At 43.5% G+C, this 15,575-nt stretch overlaps 1 protein-coding gene across 1 annotated transcript in view; it reads right to left on the bottom strand.

Annotated features, from left to right (window-relative positions):
• The window catches only part of LOC144783054 (mitogen-activated protein kinase kinase kinase kinase 5-like), an 834,532-nt gene that overhangs the window by 398,477 nt on the left and 420,480 nt on the right, over positions 1-15,575 (bottom strand). The gene's annotated exons all lie outside the window — the stretch shown is intronic.

Below are 15,575 nucleotides of genomic sequence, written 5' to 3'. Positions count from 1 at the left end.
AAGCGCGAATATCTCCAAAAAGTAACAGCTGCCCTGAGCAGTTCTTAGCCATGTTATCCAATGGGAGGTGGATAACATGGCTAAGAGCATTAGCTCGGTAATGCATGAATATCGCGGAGTTTTCAGCGACATTAATGCATTGCGCTCGTTTTTTATCGTATTTGCGATAAACCTTGATAATAGCAAGGTTTATCTGCGATAATTTCTGACGGTAAAAAAATCTTTGCAATGCATCGTTAGGGATAAATATCGCTTAACTTTGGTAATATGCCCCAACGTCTGTTAACGTTCGATTCGAAGGAAATCAGGAATTGTTGAAAAACATTGTGTGCGCCATCTTGTCTTTTTTCAAATGCCACACTTTTGTCGTGCACGGCAGCCATTTTAGATGCCTTGACCAGATCCACTCTGTGAACGCTGTCGATCCTTACCATGGCTCCCCACCCTCGCAAGCATCTCCCCCAGGCAGTGGTCACCCCCGCTCTCTGTTTTATGCATGGGTAATAAACCTCCCCCCATCTGCGCTGTTCTTCCCTGAGAATCACACCCTGTGCCCGCCCGACACCTCCCTTTCGCCCTATTCACTACCGCACCCTCTGACACTCCTTTTCCTCTGTGTCCGATTGTCCAGGCCGGTCCTAGGCTATCAGCTAGCCCTGCAGATGTAGTTTATGGCCACAGCTGTAAAGAATCACCCGTCTTCAAAGGAGTTATAGTAGATCAAGGCCCACACTCGATGAGATCCGTCACAGCAGAAGCGTTGCTATTATCTGAAAACCATCCTGTATTGTGATTGGGGAGGGGACCGAGCGTGAAGCGGAAGATTCCAGGGATGACTCTTTGTACATCAAAGTTTTTACAATTATGTGTCACATTAAAAATATATAGCACTCCGACAAAGTAGTAAGATTATAAAACTTTAATAATTTATAAATATATACAAGAAAACAAAAATAGTAATAACATATAAACATTTTTAGAGAAAAACAACGAAGTAGCGGTCGGCTGTGCGAATAGTCCCAACGCAGCACAACGTCCAGATTTCCGGCGTGGGGCGTCGCGGGGGGTGGGTGATCAGTAGCAAACTGTTGTGCGAATAGTTCCAAGGCAGCAGAACGCGCCGAAATCTAGATGACACAAAAGTGATGTCTAGTAAGTTGCCACCCAGCAAATAACGGCGTGGGGCGTCGCGGGGGGTGGGTCATCAGTAGCAAACTGTTGTGCGAATAGTTCCAAGGCAGCAGAACGATGGCACCAAGGTGATGTCCAGTAAGTTGCCGCACTGGTTTTGGTATCCTACAATGCTGCTCCGAATAACGGCGTGGGGCGCCCCGGGGGAGGCGGCGTGAACGGGCCTCTCCAGGTGGAGTGTCATCTGTTGTAGTGGGGCGCCCCTTTACCGTTTCAGTTGCCATTCCGTCCGCTTTTGGTCCACTGTGTCAAAATCCGCCATTCAGCTGAGTTGCGCCCACTCTTGCGGTGCAGCGATAGGCGGCTGCCACAGGACTCTCAAAATGGCGGCAGGCTGTTTCCTTTTTGGGCCTGGTCCACTGAAATGGCCCTGGGACACCTTGGAAATCGGACGCTTGTCTGCTAGGTCTTGGACCCCATTCTCGAAAGCGTCCCCTCCGCCTTGAGAATTCATCAAAAGTTTTGGGGGCCCCGACTCCTGCAGGCTTCTGGTGGGGAGCGGCTGCCATGATTGCTCGCGGAATGACCACGACGGAGCTACGAGATGGTGGTGCTCTCATGGTGACGCCAGCTTCAGTCTGAAACATCCAGAAACAAGGTGGGGCTTTCATCGTTTGGGGGGAAAAAAAAGTTTTCATCCAATGAAAAGTGTTGTTTTTAGGTCATATGATCAAGCCTTCCATCATTAGGAAACCAAAAGTAAAATGAACCAATGAAAAGTTTTATAAAGAAGTCACATGACCTGTTATGCGGCATAGGGTATAAAATGTGGAGAAAATACGTTGGCACGTGAGGCGGTGTCAGTAGCGGACCGATGTGCGAATAGGCCGAAGGCAACACAACGCGCCAAGATCCGGATGGCATCGAGGTGGTGTCATAGTTGAGAGTTCTGAGCAGCGGTTGTAACACTGTCTGAAGCTTATTTGCAGCTGCTGCAGCTTCACTACGCGCCAAGATCCGGATGGCACCGAGGTGGTGTGTAGCAAGTTGCCGCACTGGTGTGGCCATCCTACAATGCTGAAAGTCGGCGTGGGGCGCCCCGTTGGCCTGTGAGTTTGCGTCAGTAGCGGACCGATGTGCGAATAGGCCGAAGGCAGCACAACGCGCCAAGATCCGGATGGCACCGAGGTGGTGTCTAGTAAGTTGTCGCACTTCTGTGGCCATCCTACAATGTTGAAAGTCGGCGTGGGGCGCCCCGTTGGCCTGTGAGATGGTGTCAGTAGCGGACTGATGTGTGAATGGGGCTAAAGGCAGCGCAACAATATTTTCTACTATATTTCCGGTGTAGAAGAGACCACAAGGCGCTGAGATGCCAAGATCCGGATGGCACCGAGGTGGTGTCTTGCAAGTTGTGGTACTGGTGTGGCCATCCTACAATGCTGAAAGTCGGCGTGGGGCGCCCCGTTGGCCTGTGAGATGGCGTCAGTAGCGGACCGATGTGCGAATAGGCCGAAGGCAGCACAACAATATTTTCTGACTGACACCACAAGGCGCTGAGATGCCAAGATCCGGATGGCACCGAGGTGATGTCTAAGTTGCGGACTGGTGTGCGAATGGGGCCAAAGGCAGCGTAACAATATTTTTTGTATGGAAGATACCACTAGGCGTTGAGATGCCAAGATTCGGATGGCACTGAGGTGATGTCTAGCAAGTTGGTGTGGTCATCCTACAATGCTGAAACTCGGCGTGGGTCACCCCATTAGCCTGTGAGATGGCGTCAGTAGCGGACCGATGTGCGAATAGGCCGAAGGCAGCACAACGCGCCAAGATCCGGATGTCACCGTGGTGGTTTCATAGTTGAGAGGCACTTCATCTGCAGTGGGGCGCCGAGATCCGGATGGCACCGAGGTGATGTCTAGCAAGTTGCTGTACTTGTGTGGTCATCCTACAATGCTGAAACTCGGCGTGGGTCGCCCCATTAGCCTGTGAGATAGCAGTTCTTTGGATTTGCGAATAGGCCGAAGGCAGCACAACAATATTTTCTGACTGACACCACAAGGCGCTGAGATGCCAAGATCCGGATGGCACCGAGGTGATGTCTAAGTTGCGGACTGGTGTGCGAATGGGGCCAAAGGCAGCGTAACAATATTTTTTGTATGGAAGATACCACTAGGCGTTGAGATGCCAAGATTCGGATGGCACTGAGGTGATGTCTAGCAAGTTGCTGTGGTCATCCTACAATGCTGAAACTCGGCGTGGGTCACCCCATTAGCCTGTGAGATGGCGTCAGTAGCGGACCGATGTGCGAATAGGCCGAAGGCAGCACAACGCGCCAAGATCCGGATGTCACCGTGGTGGTTTCATAGTTGAGAGGCACTTCATCTGCAGTGGGGCGCCGAGATCCGGATGGCACCGAGGTGATGTCTAGCAAGTTGCTGTACTTGTGTGGTCATCCTACAATGCTGAAACTCGGCGTGGGTCGCCCCATTAGCCTGTGAGATAGCAGTTCTTTGGATTTGGGCCTGGCTCGTCTGCTGTAGTGGGGCGCCCCTTTACCGTTTCAGTTGCCATTCAGCTGAGTTTCGGCTGCTCTTGATGCTACAGCGACAGGCGGCTGCAACAGGACTCTCAAAATGGCGGCCTGTTCTTTGGATTTGGGCCTGGTCCACTAAAATGGCCCTGGGACACCTTAGAACTCGGACGCTCGATTTTTTTTTCCTTTCCTGTACATGCAAAAAAAGGTAAATGCCCGGTACGTTACACGCTTCATCTGCCACGATGAACTCTCTAGAGGAACCGAAAAAAAATATAGTTGTGGTAACTATACCATGCATCGTCATATGGAGAGGTGGCAACAATTAATTATAGTGCTGCATAAAAGAGAGATTTGGAGGAGAACCCCTGACCTGCTAGTACATTCATCAAAGAAGTGGCACTGAGAGCTTCAGAGGCAAGGGAAACGGTCCCAAATATTTAGAAGAACTTTGGAAAGATTAAAATGACATGTTTAGATTGTGGCAAATTTATTTCATGTGGACATCTGAGTGTTACTCTAATAAATACAGCATATGAACATCATCATAGTCGATGGTTGGTAGAGACATTTTGACTATATCCTGGACCTGCCCGTCCTCGCCCAAAATGGCGCCAGAATAAATGGGACTCGTAACTCCTTGTTGTGTACTGGTTGCAGAACCTTGAAATCACGAGATACGTATGCAGTTTTGAAGCACATGGCGGGCGGGGACGAGAATTGATTGAATATTTCGACATCCCTATTGATATTAAGTTCTGATGTGTTATTGATTACTGTACTGTTGAAAGTTCGAATTAACGTCACCCATGGTACTTGCCCGCAAATGTATATCTAGATAATTTTATTGTAACTGGCCCTGTCGTATTTTAATTATAAAATGTACGTCCACCGATTCCGTAACTGTTAGACACCTTAGTTCTTGCAACCTAATGGCCCGCCCGTTACGTTCCTCTACAGTGTAAATGTCTATTCATCATATACGATTACAGTTTGCTCCGTGGCCGGCCCACGTGGTTATAGGCTCGTATTTGTATAATGAAATTTTCACAATAAAGGTTTTTAAAAGAAAACATGGTAGTAGTATATACATTGGTAAAGTTTTTAATAATAGTCACTGTTTTAGAATCATTAAAAGGCAAGTGAAATAAAGCAGACCAATTACATGAAGGGTAAAAGGTATAATACGAAGGAACGCAGTAAAGATAAATGGTCAAGGGCTGTTGTGTTTTCTATTCCTGCAACATAAAGTGATCGATAAGAATCTCATATTCAGGCGTATCGGCGACTAAGACAGCAGGTCGACCCTCTTTTGCTTAACGGCTCCGTCATGGGACGAAGAAACGCTCTTTTTCTCGAAAAAAGAATATATTTTACTTGCAGGACAGTTGTAAAATTTCCGGGAAAGTACATTAGCCTGGAACATTATAACATATATTTAAGAAAAAATAATGTTCGGAAGTAATGAAAAGCGTAATTTTTAGGTCATATGATCAAGTCTTTCATCATTACAATAAGAAAAGTAAAATGAACCAATGAAAAGTTTTATTAACAAGTCACATGACTTGTTATGCTTACGTTACGCGCTGCGCGCCCCGGATGACTTCCGGATGCGCTAACGCGGCGCGTCATATGACGCATTACGCGACAACGCAGGTACAGAATATAGTCAAAATGTCTCCACCAACCAGCGGTCGGAACACAACCCCTTTCAGCAGGCTAAATAGTTCTGTTAAATGACAACAGAAGGGACAGGCAACAAGAACCATCAGTCAAAGAGGGGAGGGCTAGTTCTTCTCTACCGGGTTACATTGGGGCGCTACCGGAACTGATCGAATTGGTAGTCTACAGTGTTTCTGGATGTTTCAGACTGAAGCTGGGGTTAGCATGAGAGCAGCACCATTTCGTAGCTCCGTCGTGGTCATTCCGCAACCAATCATGGCAGCCGTTCTTTATCGTTATTTTGGGCGGGGTGGGTGGCGGAGCCGAGCTGTTTTGCAGCCATCATTGTGTGGAGTTCAGTTCATCTCACTAGTTTTGTATTTGTCATGAGGGGTTGTTCCTAATGTTTCTATTTTTGCGAGGTCAAAAAGAGATCCCATTAGTGGCCTACTGATTTTGCTCGATTCTTTTTCTTTTTTTTTACACGATTTTTCGTTATCTGCAAAGACTAAACAGAGTATTGCGACTCTGTGTTTGTTTGTAAATAGAGAATGAACCAAAGAGAACTAATTCTAAAACAGTAAATACTTGGATAACAATGAATCAAATGGAGAGAGAAGCAGGCACGACGGATTACAATGGGGGCAAAGACCTGCGTTAACTACCTTTCACTATCTGCAAAGAGAGAGTACTCCTAATAGAAATGAGGGGGGGGGGCACCATTCAAAGCAGATCAGTGTGCATAAACACGAAAATGTTTTCACTTACCACGTACTTGACATTCGACAGCTTATGATATTTGCTATTAAAAAACCATTGAAATTCACTGAAAAAACCATAGGTTATAGACCATATATAGTTAGGAATTAGCATTTACAAAACCTTGAAAATTCACTGAAAAAACCATAGGTTATAGACCATATATAGTTAGGAATTAGCATTTAAAAAACCTTATTTTACTCACACAAAACCATTGAAATTCCATATATAGTTAGTTGCACTAACTATATATCGCGCACCTGCAATCCACTGCTGATGATGTCACATATTACATCATTCATGACATGGTCAGTGACATCACTGATGACATCACTGATGACATCTCAAATGACATCACTGATGACATCACTGATGACAACATCCAGTGACTGTATGTTTCTGTAAAGTTAAAATGTGTCTTACATATTGAAGAATGAGTGGAAGTATAAGTGTCTGGACAAAGGATTTAGTAGGTGCATGACTGAATGCATGAGTGAGTGATTAAATGTGTCTCACTGAGTGCATGGGTTAGTGACTAAAGTGTCTTAATTTGTGCATCATTATGTCTGTTGTTCTGTAAACTGCTGCATGTTTTGATCAGTAGCTATATGATTAACTATATGGGTTACTGATTGATTGTCCAAGTATTTGTATGGGAGACTGAGTGTGTGTGTGGCTGGCTGGGAGGTGTGTGACTCTGTGCAGATCAATGTGTACTTGTATCAATGATTGTATAACAAGGTAAGTATGTGTTAGTATATGTTTGAAAATGTAAGGTGCTCTATGTTTAACTGTATAGACAAGAAAATGGAAGTGTCATTGATTCTTTACAGGACTGACTAGGTGTGTGAGTAACTCCATGGATGAGTGGCAGACTGTGAGTGTCTGTATAGGTGTATGAGTGCATATGATAGTGTTGTAAAGATGAGTGATTGTATGTATGAATGATAGTATGGGTGAATGAGTGAAGGTGTGTGTAGACGTAGGAATCAGTGAGTGCGTATGTAGTAACTAGTATTGGTGTGTCAATGGTTTCAAAAATTATATTCTGTATTTAACACTGGGTGAAACAGAGGTTATATTAAAATGTGAGGAGATGCATTGTATTGTCACATGAATGATATCATCAGTGATGTGGTCATTGATGTCAAATGAGATGTCATCAGTGATGTCATCAGTGATGTCATTTGAGATGTCATCAGTGATGTCATCAGTGATGTCACTGACCATGTCATGAATGATGTAATATGTGACATCATCAGCAGTGGATTGCAGGTGCGCGATATATAGTTAGTGCAACTAACTATATATGGAATTTCAATGGTTTTGTGTGAGTAAAATAAGGTTTTTTAAATGCTAATTCCTAACTATATATGGTCTATAACCTATGGTTTTTTCAGTGAATATATATATATATATATATATATTTGAATGGAGGGTAGATTTACTACTCCAAAACTACTGCCCTTTGGGTGTTAAATACACCATTTAAAAAAAAATAATATTGCTTTGAAATTTGAATACAAACAATGGTTATGGAAAAGCAAAAAGAGTTACACATATCCCAACAACAAAACGGAAAGTCCAAAGAAAAAAAACAAACAAAAAAAAAAAGGAAAGAGGGGCAGAAGAACAAAGAAAAGGATCGGACAGGACAAACTAAAACAAGAAAGCCAAAAAAGCAAAGCAATAGATTTCATCCAATCCATTCCATAATTGGACCCCAGATTTTCCGGCCCATATCACATCTTCTGCGAACTTTCAGTTTATAAACAGATAAATCCATATTGTGAATGGCAAATAAACGGGCCCTCCATTGTGCAAATGTAGGGGGATCAGGATTGATCCATGGGGAGGTAATAACAGCTCTTAGAATAGACATAGCTATAAATAGGAAACTAAGCATGGGCGGATTTTGCGGATCCACGATTCACGGATTTGCGTATTCACAGATCGTGGATCCGCAAAATCCGCGGATTTTGCGGATCGGCGGATTTGGGGCGGGGCTTCCATGCCAGGACCATCGTGCCAGATTGAACCCTGCCCTTCATATTTATTCAAGAAGACGCCACCGTTTTGTGCCATACCTCTACTCAACTGGAGTACTTTCTACTAGATAATCAGTAAGTGCTACCTCGTTGGGTAGATGTATAGTGCTTTTACTACACTACAGCTGCCTAAAGTGCCAGAGAGTTGTCTACAGCGAACAGGTGTGTGTTACTATGCAATCGCGCCGAAGGGCGCAGGGGTCCCTTGAGTGAGCGGTCCATCATAGTGGGTAAATGGCGGGAAGACGGTGCACACCGCGAGTGTGTGGGCGGGGCCAAACGGACGGGGCTTCCATGCGAGTGCACATGCCTCTTGTGTGCATTAAAGGTCAGAGACCGATCAGAGCAGCAGATAAAGATACAGAAGCTCCCGGCCACAGGAACAGCACGAGGATTGCGCTCGTGAAAGTCAAGGATGCAAAGGCCTCTGTCCAGCATCACAGCTGATTTTCGATGGTATATTTGGGAAGAAGGCACATCTGCCCAGCCTTGACAACGCTCACGATTGTTTTTTGGGCCGATGAATGAGTCACTGAATTTAAGCTTCAACTAGGGCACATGTTTAATTGATATCTGTAAGTGCTTGCGGTTGAGGTTTAATTTTTGTGCCAGGACCAGAATGAACCCTGCCCTTCATATTTATTCAAGAAGACGCCACCAGTTTGTGCCTGTTGTAACTAATTTACGATGGCCCCGGCAAGCTGCCAGCGCCATCCTAAAATAGTTACTAAATTAGCTTCAACAGGAAGCTCTAATAGATAAAATAAAGCAGGCGCTCGAGCACCTGCTTTATCTTATCTATTAGAGCTTCCTGTTGAAGCTAATTTAGTAACTATCTTAGGATGGCGCTGGCAGCTTGCCGGCGCCATCGTAAATTAGTTACAACAGGCCAGCAAGGCTTGAACTTTTGCCCCCGGAATCCGCCACTCGCGGATTTGCGAATTCGCGGTAAATTCGCGGGAGTTTGCGGATCGCGAATTTACCGAAAATTCGCAAAATCCGCGAGCGTAACGGATTTTGCGCTCATACTTATAGGAAACCAACTTCTGATTTGTTCCTCCCTACTAATCCTTGGTCAACCCCCAAAATTACTAGAATGGGTGTTAGCAACAATCCTTTGCCGGTAATCTGGGTTAAAAATAATTCAATATCTTGAATGTATTTGAACAATTTGGGGCAGGCTGCCTGCATATCACATCTGTTGGCTGCCAGCATACCACATCTGCTACATGAATTCCCCCGACTACTAGACCATCTTGAGATTTTTTCAGGAGTATAATATAGGTAAAAAACTGACATATAGTGCTGAGCCCTTAAACTACCAGTTATTAAGGTCTGGTTGGCCAGTTCTAGGAAGTTCATTAAATCTATACCATCCTGTCCAAATTTTCTATCCCATTTCTCAATATATGTGATTAGGTCTTCAGTTAGTCCAGAAATTAATGTTTGATAAATTAACCCAATCCGCAACTTCTTTTCTATAAGCCGTACTAACGGGATTTTTACAAACTTGTCCTTGCCTGATATACCTAGTCTTTGCAAGTAACTCCTAATTTGTAGGAACTTAAAGAAATGCCAGATAGGGAGCCCATATTTAGCTTGAAGGTCAGAAAAGGTAACAGCTTGGCTTTCTGCGAAAAGGTCGCCCAGCACACTATTCAAGTAGCGGCAACCTGGACATTTGAACGTAAACTGTTGTAAGATCAAGATTATTGTAGGCATATGTCAAATTGAATAAGGGACTTTTTTAGTAGAAATCGGGGTCAGCCCCAGATCTAATTGTCTGGGACACCTATAAGGCTGCTCTGAGGGGGGAAACTCTCAGTTTCTCCCTTCATCGTCAGAAAGTAATTAAAGAGAAGGTTAATGGCTGGATTGACCAGCTTCGAGAAGCTGAAGAGGAGCTCATTCGAGTAATCACAGATGAATTTAAAAGAGAGGAATGCCAACGACGTATAGCTATCGGTAAAAATAGGATATTTCAATATTATGGGGAGGAACTTGCTGCTAAATTTATCCAGCACAAAACGGATGTCTATGAGTTCGGTGAAAACACAGGTAGATTGCTGTCCAAAAGGCTACAAAATAAGGCTGCTGCAAATCGGATTTGTCAAATTAAGGACAAAAGGGACCAGATTCAGGATCAACCTGGTAAGGTGTTGGAGGTGTTCCAAGAGTTCTATAAAACATTATACTCTTCTGACGGGGTTGAGGAAGCTATATCTGGTGAGGAATTTCTTGATGATTATACAACATCTAGGGTTACACCAGAACAGAGTGTCCTACTCTCCGCGCCTATAACCAGGGATGAGATGGAACTAGCAATAACCTCACTTGCAGCAGGAAAGGCCACTGGCTCTGACGCATTGCCTTTTGAATTTTACCGTACATTCAGGCACACTCTTTTTCCAGAGCTTGAGTCTTTGTTTTCACTAGCGCAGAGCGGCCAGACACCTGATTCTTGGCATAAGACTACGATAATAGTCTTCAAGAAGAAAGATAAACCAGAACTTAGCACCTCTTCCTATCGCCCAATTTCCCTAATTTGTGCCAACAGTAACATTTATGCTAAAATTATGGCACTTAGATTGTGGAAGGTTATTGCCACCCTTGTGTCCATTCATCAAGACGGGTTTATACCTGGTCGTGACACATCAGATCACATAAGGAGGGCAATTGCACTATTTGACTGGGCGCAGGTCCGTGAACAACCTTTCGCAGTGATCCTGTTGGACGCCAAGAAGGCGTTCAACAGGGTCTCCTGGAACTTTTTATGACTATTACTAAAAACCAAGGGATTCCCACAGGAGTTCATCACAGCCATACAAGCACTCTATCTGTCCCCAGTAGCCTCTATTCGAATTGCTGGTCAAGAGTCCTGCTCCTTCTATATCAGCAGAGGAACCCGCCAAGGCTGCCCCTGTTCCCCTCTTCTATTCTCACTTTACATTGACCCCTTCTTGAACAAATTGGATAATAATCCACTGATAAAGGCTGCGACTGTAAATGGCGTGCCTTATTAAAACTTTAGCTTATGCCAAAGATGTGGCCATTTTTACTCAGGATATCAACTCTGCTCTTCCAGCAATCTACGATCTTTCTAAACAATTTGGGGCAGTCTCTGGCTACAGGCTGAATGTTGACAAAACTCAAGTTCTCCATTCTGATTTTTCAAAGCCGGAAGGGTTTCCAACAACCCCAGTTGCTACCTATTTGGGGGTGAAGAACACCCCATCTGTAGAGCAGATACCTGAAATCAACATGTCTCCTGTTATCAAAGACATGAACCAGACTCTAGAAAGGCTAGACCACCTGCACTTTTCACTTCATGGCCGCTGGAATGTTTTCAAAATGTCCATATTTCCCAAATTTCTCTACCTATTTAGGATTATTCCCTTAGATTTTCCAGCTCATTGTATTTCTAGTGTAGAAAGGGCCTGTATAAGATTCTTGTGGGGCTATCACAAAGCCAGAAGGGCAGCCAAATGGCTGATTCTTCCTAGAGCAAGGGGTGGCTGGGGTTTACCTACCCTTTTGTTTTATCACTGGGCGGCACTGCTACAGCATATGGGAATATTACTGGCTGGTGCTAAGGAAGTGGTGCCAGAATACTCCAGACCTACTATTTTTGTAGTTTTACTTGGGGAAGATGCTTGTGATTGTCTAGTTAAAAATATTGAACCAAGCTATAATAAAAAAGTTACATTTGAAGTTGTTCAGTCTGCACACTCTGTCTGGAAGAAAGCCTGTCGCCAGTTTGGCATATCGAATATCAACGCTCATACTCCTCTGCTGTCACATGACTGCTCCACCCAATTTTTCAGGACCTGATTACTATCAGGTGGAGCACCCTAAATACACCATTCTCAATCCAATTGTGTAAACACTGGAAAAAGTGTATTTATCTAGGGTGGAAAAAGTTTAATATTGTAACTCCAGTCTTGCAAACATTGGGGAAAGTGCATATATTTGTTGCTGTCAGATTTGCTACTCAAATTCTAGTCCAGCAAACACTTGGGAAAATGCATATAATTTGGGAGGTGGGGAGGAGGGCAATCAGATTTGGTTTTCTTACTATAGCTTTGCTAACAATGTAGAAAGTGAATAGACTGGGATAGGGTTCAGGTTAACTACTCTAAATCTACAACTCTAATCCCAGAAAAAAATAGGTAAGTGCATGTAGGTAGGGAGTCTGATTTAATATTCTAACTTTAGTGCTAGAAAGATTTGAGGAAGTTTATTTTTCATGGGGTAGGCAGAGCAAATAACGAGTTTTGCATCTTAAATTGCATACCATCAAAATAAAGCACTCAATCTCCCAATAAACACACAACTGGAAAAATTTAAACTTGTAGAAGAAATCGTTAATATAAAAACAATAATTTAATGGAAAAAGTTATATTTAAAAGAAAGGCAAAATAGATATAAAATATTATTTTTAAATACCACCCACCCAATCCCCAATGCATCCAATCCAAAAATAAAAATATGAAAAAAATCAAATTAAATAACATGTTTTACATATATTTATATACAAAAGCACTAGAAAATATAAAAATACCGTAATATATAAACATGATGTTAGATACTGTAATATTTTAGTATACTATATTCTAAACATTGATATTATTAAAAAAAGGATTGGCAAAGCCTATACATGATGGTCCTTGAAAGGCCAAGTATTGCTTTGCCAATGTTTGCTAGCACTGGCATGTGAATGCATACATTAAAATGCATGTACGTGCCTAGGCGCACATCCTGGAATGGGTTTTGTATTAAAAAAGGAAACCTAATCCAAGATAGCCACCAACGTGCATGTATGCATTGTGACGCATGCACATCTGTCACATCATCTGTGACCATTTCAAACTACCATTCTAACATGGAGGACGGTCACACCAGAATGGTGAATTAAAATATTATAGAAAATACTGCAAAAAAGAAAGCCAGTTCTCAAATAACATGCCCAGTGGGATGGGAAGGAGGATAGGTAATGGGGTGAGGAGCATCATAGATCAGAGGGAAAAAGCATGCTAGGGGGAAAGAGCATGCTAGTGTCAAAGGGCTAGATGTAGGTCGGTCGGTAACGGCCGAAAATCCGTATTTTCGGCCGTTACCGACCGGTAAATGAGAATTGGTATGTAGGGCCCATAATTTTACAGAATCAGTAAATTTACCGATCGGTAAATTTACCGAATCTGTAAAATACCGAATTGGTATTCATACCTATTCGGTATTTTTGATATGTAGGTGGGACTCTTCTGAGTCCCACAACCCTTACCGATTCTGTATTTTACCATCAAATATATTTGATGGTAAAATACCGATTCTGGTGTGCATGCACATTTGTGCATGCACACCTGTGCCATATGACAGGCAGACCTGCCCTTAGGGCAGGTATGCCTGCCACATGGCCCCCGATTCTTTTTTGGGGGTGCTAGAGGGTGTCAAAGTGACACCCCCTGCACCCATGGCAAAATCGGTATTTACCGATTCGGTAAATACCGACCGGTAATGCCCCATTCATTCCTATGGGCTTCAAAGCCCATAGGAATGAATGGGGCATTACCGGTCGGTATTTACCGAATCGGTAAATACCGAATTTTACCGATTCGGTAAAAGGAACATCTGGATGTTCCTACATCTCCACCCCTTAGATTTACCGATTTTTAATTACCGAATCGGTATGATTCGGTAATTAAAAATCGGTAAATCTATTTTACCTACATCGGGCCCCTAATGCAGAGGACATGGGGATATAGCAGGAAAACACATGCACTCCCAAATCAAATAATGAAATAACCTCCTCAGTTATGCCATTTACTGCGACTCATTCAATCAGAATGTAGGGCCTTATTACGATGCCGGTTGGACACCGTGGTGGAAGCAGGACAGTCCGACTAGTAGTCGGCGGTCCCGCTGTCCGTATTAAATTTGCGACCGGCTTCAAGGCGGTCGAAATGTGCTTACTTTGTATTGCATTAATAGAGAAGAAAAATGCCAGGGCTCGATTTTTGAACCACCAAACTTATTTATTCAGCTGGTGTAAACCTTCATTGCTTGGTTTCTAGAAGGTATGCAATCGTCATTGTTTCAAATATTTACACATTTCAACAATATACAGAGAGAAAAAAACTTCCCTTCTACTGGGGATACAATGTAAGCAACATTTCATACATTTCCATTGTTGCAGTGTATTCAAACAGAAATAAATGAAGAAAAATTCAGAAACAGTTATATGTTCATTGTTTCGAGAAAACAGAAATAAATCATGTACACCAACAGTTATATGTTCATTGTTTCGAGAAAACAGAAATAAATCATGTACACCAAAAAAGGTTGTAGTATATCAGTTTTGTAATTAAGTTGCCCTATGCTATTTTGCGTCTCTTTCAACAGCCAAATAGCCGACGCGTTTCCAAACCCTTCTTATAATCAATGGGGTTCTTCCTCAGGGCTGGGCTGTGTACCTGCGGTGTAGAAATTGGGGACATTTAATATCTCCTTCTCCTATAATACTTTGTATTGCAGCATGTGCTTCGGTGCAGCAGCACATGCCGCAGTACAAAACATACACATCTGACATATCCCTGCATTATGTGGCAGGCACACATGGTGCAAGAATATGTAGGGGGCACCATAGGTACCTACCAGGGTACATATCGGAGGGCAGGGGGGAAGGGGGCCTGCTACGGGCCCCCAAATCCCTTTCCGCCTGCCATTTCATGGCAGGTTAACCACCATGAAAAGGCGGGCAGAAAGGGACATTGTAATCCCTATGGTGGTGCCTGAGGTCGGTCTCTCTGCCCACCTTGCATCTGCCCCACCATCCTAATGTGGCAGGCGGTACTGCAGGGTCCAATGACGGTGGGACCTCCACCGACAACCTGTCAGTGGCGGTCCACTGCCATTGTAATGGGGCCCGTGGTCTGAGATCTCCACAGAGAAAAGATAGGAGTGGCAGAGGTGTCCACACGTACGTTAGTGAGTTCTAGTACATGAGTAGTACTACTGCAGTACCATTTTATGTACTACAAAAGGCAATTTCTGAATCAGGCCCATACGTTTGTTGCAAACAGAAGAAAGCATTTAAGTCCAAGTAAGGAGATCAATTACTCTGTTTTTCGCAATGTGATAGCCTAGAAATATCCTTAAACATATGCAGTGTTGAAAGTACAACTGGCAAGTTTCTTTTTTAAATAAGTGTGCCATTTCTATAATCAGAATGTGCTTTTGTGTATGATTTGCGTGCAAAGACTAGGGAAAATGTAAACATGTATAGAGACAAGGAAGAAGTTGAGATACAGACAAGCAGTGCTTGCAGGTACATGTATCCATAAAGACACATCGAGAAGTGTGTAGATACAGATATATCGAGATACACACATGTGCATATAAAGACTCAAGAAGAAACAGAGGTGCGCGCGCACACACACACACCC

This window comes from Lissotriton helveticus, chromosome 9 (assembly GCF_964261635.1).
Source record: "Lissotriton helveticus chromosome 9, aLisHel1.1, whole genome shotgun sequence".
In the NCBI taxonomy this organism is placed as follows: domain Eukaryota; kingdom Metazoa; phylum Chordata; class Amphibia; order Caudata; family Salamandridae; genus Lissotriton; species Lissotriton helveticus.
The sequence above is the reverse complement of the archived record's forward strand: the minus strand, read 5'-3'. Positions and strand labels throughout refer to the sequence as shown.